Below are 6,000 nucleotides of genomic sequence, written 5' to 3' on the forward strand. Positions count from 1 at the left end.
TCAGGAAAGGACCGAATTGAGTGTTACAAGTGAATATCGTCCTGATATCACTGCCTGCAATACATGCGCCGGCACTATTCGTACTAACATTGTAGGGGAGGGAGATTTCAGAGGTGGTAGTATGAACCAAAACAAGAAAATAATGTCAGGTAAACAGGACTTTAATTTACATCCCTTAAGGGGTATGGTCACTTGCTGATCTTCCAAACTATGAAACACATAACTTCCACCGAACAAATGCTCATAGCTCTTGAGGTACGCATTTTAAAGCCCACAGTCAATGGATATCCTGGTTTTGGTCCATAACAAGTCCTCTAAAAATATGGAAGGTAAAAATCTTGCGATAGAAGAAATGTTTCTCATTATCTAAGATGAACATGCGCTCATACCTCATAAGGTATGAATTTTAGGGTCCATGTTTACCAGGAATATTTTGTTTTCCTTTTTTGGTCCTGACTACCACCTCTGAATGTTGCCTACACTACAATCTAGGAAGCCGAGAGCTTGTTCATAACGAACTATTAAATTTACATTTCTGCTGAACATTGCTACTGTGCCTTTAAGTACTTAATATGACTAAGTTCCTACAAAGACTGACGGAATATTTAATGAATATTAAGCATTTACATACAATAAGCAACAATTCTCCTGTTACGATTGTTGCGCTTGTCGCTGACAACTTCACCTGTCGTTTCTCATACCCTTCAATTTAAAATCTAGTATCTATTATTATTCAGAGGTTCCATTTTTACATCGCGTAAATGGAGTGATTTCACATCCATACATAGATAGTTCAGAAAGCAAGTTACACGAGGCGCCCCTGACTAGTAGCACCGTACAGCAAGTGTTGTGCAATGCCACAACAGAGTACATGCGTTGGGTTTCCTGCAGTACTCTGTTAGAATTAGTATTCCACAATCCAAATACCTCATTTCACATAAATTATTTGTACCATAAAAGGTAAAAGATAAAACATGAAATTCCATATACGTGTAAATAAAAGGTCGAGTACAGTTTTGTATGAGGTTATGTTATAAAAAGTGCTACAAGTGTCATAAATTTGTCCACTTTACGTCATTATAAATAAAGAACTGAAGTAGAGAAGTGCCTAAAACTCCAAAGAGCACTTGGAAGAAGGAAATAGACCTTTATCTATCACTCTCAAAAGGGGGTAAGCTACTTGTGGTTCTATACACTATAATATTGGTATGAAGGATTACAAAAATAGCTTGTTCAGCAGAGTATCATCGGACAACGACTATTTGCATACTTCTGAAGCGTGAATAGCGAATTGCAAGGACAACTTAAACTGACAAATGCAAGAAGTTTAGCTTCATGTCACTCACTCCACGTTAGCTAATTTGTAGGACAATTCACGCACGCATGAAGATTCAGTAAGTTATTCTAGTGTGTTATTTTAACCGTTTGAATTGTCCTTTACGTGCCTTAATTTTAACTACAGCAACAATTTACTTAGGAATAACAGAAACATTGATTAAATTTTTCTATGCTTATAGAACTGATGAACTAAATCAGGATCTACTTATCTTTTGTAAAATCGGTGTTACTCCTTTTCGTTACATCAAGTACATTGCGCATGATTTCATCATTCCGTTCATTTTGCATCTCAAAATTTGCTAAATGTGGGGATAGAGCCCACAGTATATGTAATGGAGCATGTACTGAAGTACAGCGCGCTGCGTTCTTCTAAGGCCGTTTGGTACACCAACTGTTTCTTAGAATTCAGAGATTCCCCACATCTGAAGCCAGGCATACATATTGAAGCTCACTGTGCTGTGTTCCCACATGGAAACTTCACGGTTGCTCAGAGCCGAAGCTAAATGGACGTACTTCCGGCAGGGTGCTATGTTGCTCCTAGGTAAGAGCCTGTATCTTGGAATCTTGCTGTTCACCTAATCTGAAGTCAAACACAGGCAATGAAGCTGAAGATTCCAGTATTACTCCATGGTAATGGCATACGTCCCCCATTTCTTAGAACCTACGGGTGCATCAGATCCAAAGCTAGGCACATGTACAGGAATTGTGTGTAATATCTTCCCACTTAGTAACTGTGTATGTCCCACGTTAATGGAACTTGGTGCTTCTCCATATCTGAATCCGTATACATGTATTACAGCAAATTACACCAAGTAGGCAGTACCTGTCCTACATGGAGTAGCTTCCTGTTGTTAATTCGACCGAATGCCGCTTTGATTGCTGCAGGGGTATTCACTTCATGGGCTGTCGCCTGTTTGTCACACTTAGAGCACGGATGGTCTGAAAATGGACCGGGGTATCCTAAACTAGTCACCATCAAGAAATAAAAAATAGCTACTGCACAATTCAACTTATGATGAAGCTACAACCATTCACTTCACTGGATAACAAATAAAAAAGTGATGTCACAGCGCGATGTAATTCGATGCACCGATTGAGCCTATCGGTTTGTTGCACCCGACTATCCCAAAACAAATGAAATATCCACGTCATTGTGGCTAGTGACCCAAGTGCGCGACGCCACCGTGATAGGCTCATCATTGGATTCTTGCGCCTGACAAGCAGTATTTTATGCTTTATTTTACATATTTATTTGTTAACACCCCCCCCCCCCCCAAAAAAAAGAACCATGGACCTTGCCGTTGTTGGGGAGGCTTGCGTGCCGCACCGATACAGATAACCACACTGGAGGTGCAACCATAATGGTGGGCTATCTGTTGAGAGGACAGACGAATGTGTGGTTCCTGAAGAGGGGCAGCAGCCTTTTCGGTAGTTGCAGAGGCAACAGTCTGATCTGGCCTTGTAACACTAACCAAAACGGCCTTGCTATGCTGGTTCTGTGAACGGCTGAAAGCAAGGGGAAACGACAGCCGTAATTTTTCCCGAGGGCATGCGGCTTTACTGTATGGTTAAATGATGATGGCATCCCATTGGGTAAAATATTCTGGAGGTAAAACAGTCCCACATTCGGATCTCCAGCCGGGGAATACTCAAGAGGACGTCGTTATCAGCACAAAGAAAACTGGCGTTCTACGGATCGGGCAGGTAGATTAGAAAATTTAAAAATGCAAATGGATAGGTTAAAGTTAGATATAGTGGGAATTAGTGAAGTTCAGTGGCAGGAGGAACAAGACTTTTGCTCAGGTGAATACAGGGTTATAAATACAAAATCAAATAGGGGTAATGCAGGAGTAGGTTTAATAATGAATAAAAAAGTAGGAGTGCGGGTAAGCTACTACAAACAGCATAGTGAACACATTATTGTGGCCAAGATAGACACAAAGCCCACGCCTACTACAGTAGTACAAGTTTATATGCCAACTAGCTCTGCAGATGATGAAGAAATTGATGAAACGTTTGATGATATAAAAGAAATTAGTCAGGTAGTGTAGGGAGACGAAAATTTAATAGTCATGGGTGACTGGAATTCGATAGTAGGAAAAGGGAGAGAAGGAAACATAGTAGGTGAATATGGATTGGGGGTAAGAAATGAAAGAGGAAGCTGTCTGGTAGAATTTTGCACAGACCATAACTTAATCATAGCTAACACTTGGTTCTGGAATCATAAAAGAAGGTTGTATACATGGAAGAATCCTGGAGATACTAGAAGGTATCAGATAGATTATATAATGGTAAGACAGAGATTTAGGAACCAGGTTTTAAATTGTAAGACATTTTCAAGGCAGATGTGGACTCGGATCACAATCTATTGGTTCTGAACTCAAGATTAAAACTGAAGAAACTGCAAAAAAGTGGGAATTTGAAGAGATGGGACCTGGATAAACTGACTAATTCAGACGTTGTACAGAATTTCAGGGAGAGCACAAGGGAACAATTGACAGAAATAGGAGAAAGAAGTACAGTAGAAGAAGAATGGGTCGCTTCGAGCGACGAAGTAGTGAAGGCAGCAGAGGATCAAGTAGACAAAAAGACGAGGGATAGTAGAAACCCTTGGGTAACAGAAGAAATATTGAATTTAACTGATGAAAGGAGAAAATTTAAAAATGCAGTAAATGAAGCAGGCAAAAAGGAATACAAACATCTCAAAAATGAGATCGACAGGAAGTGCAAATTAGCTTAGCTGGGATGGCTAGAGGACAAATGTGACGATGTAGAGGCTTATGTCACTAGGGGTAAGACAGATACTGCCTACAGGAAAATTAAAGAGACCTTTGCAGAGAAGAGAACCATTTGTATGAATATTAAGAGATCAGATGGAAACCCAGTTCTAAGCACAGAGGGGAAAGCAGAAAGGTGGAAGGAGTATATAGAGGGTCTATACCAGGGCGATGTACTTGAGGACAATATTATGGAAATGGAAGAGGATGTAGACGGAGATAAAATGGGAGATACGATACTTCGTGAAGAGTTTGACAGAGCACTGAAAGACCTCAGTCGAAACAAGGCCCCGGGAGTAGACAACATTCCATTAGAACTACTGACGGCCTTGGGAGAACCAGTCCTGACAAAACTCTACCATCTGGTGAGCAAGATGTATGAGACAGGCGAAATACCCCCAAACTTAAAGAATAATGTAATAATTCCACTCCCAAAGAAAGCAGGTGTTGACAGACGTGAAAATTACCGAACTATCAGTTTAATACGTCACAGCTGCAAAATACTAAAACGAATTCTTTACAGACGAATGTAAAAACTGGTAGAAGTCGACCTTGGGGAAGATCATTTTCGATTCCGTAGACTTAGAGAAAGCTTTTGACAATGTTGACTTTAATATTCTCTTTCAAATTCTAAAGGTGGCTCAGATAAAATACATGAAGTGAAGGGCTATTTGCGATTTGTACAGAAACCAGGTGGCAGTTATAAGAGTCGAAGGGCATGAAAGGGAAGCAGTGGTTGGGAAGAGAGTGAGACAGGGTTGTAGCCTCTCCCCGATGTTATTCAATCTGTGTATTGAGCAAGCAGTGAAGGAAACAAAAGAAAAATTCGGAGTAGGTATTAAAATCCATGGAGAAGAAATGAAAACTTTGAATTTCGCCGATGACATTGTAATTCTGTCAGAGACAGCAAAGGACTTAGAAGAGCAGTTGAACGGAATGGACAGTGTCTTGAAAGGAGGATATAAGATGAATATCAACAAAGGCAAAAGGAGGATAATGGAATGTAGTCGAATTAAGTTGGGTGATGCTGAGGGAATTAGATTAGGATATGAGACACTTAAAGTAGTAAAGGAGTTTTGTTATTTGGGAAGAAAAGTAACTGATGATGGTCGAAGTAGAGAGGATATAAAATGTAGACTGGCAATGGCAAGGAAAGCGTTTTTGAAGAAGAGAAATTTGTTAACATCGAGTATAGATTTAAGTGTCAGGAAGCCGTTTCTGAAAGTATTTCTATGGAGTGTAGCCATGTATGGAAGTGAAACATGGACGAAAATAGTTGGGACAAGAAGAGAATAGAAGCTTTTGAAATGTGGTGGTACAGAAGAATGCTGAAGATTAGATGGGTAGATCACATAACTAATGAGAAGGTATTGAATAGAATTGGGGAGAATATCAGTTTGTGGCACAACTTGACAAGAAGAAGGGACCGGTTGGTAGGACATGTTCTGAGGCATTAGGGGATCACATATTTAGCATTCGAGGGCAGCGTGGATGGCAAAAATTGTAGGAGACCAAGAGATGAATACACTAAACAGATACAGAAGGATGTAGGTTGCAGTAGATACTGGGAGATGAAGAAGCTTGCACAGGATAGAGTTGCATGGAGAGCTGCATCAAACCAATGTCTGGACTGAAGATCGCAACAACAACTTATCAGCAGCAAGATACTACCTGAAGGATCATATGAACCCAGTGAAAAGATAATTTAAAATAAATTACAAGTTGAACATAATACAGTGCAGCCAAATTAAAACATCGAAATTTATGAAATTTGATTAGAAATGAAAGGCTGAAAGTTGTAGATGAGTTACTTTCAATTTTCTAAGGAACTGTGAAACAGGACGCAACCCTACAAGCGTACCATTACTTATTTATATCACTCTCC

The sequence above is a fragment of the Schistocerca serialis genome, chromosome 7 (assembly GCF_023864345.2).
Source record: "Schistocerca serialis cubense isolate TAMUIC-IGC-003099 chromosome 7, iqSchSeri2.2, whole genome shotgun sequence".
NCBI lineage: Eukaryota > Metazoa > Arthropoda > Insecta > Orthoptera > Acrididae > Schistocerca > Schistocerca serialis.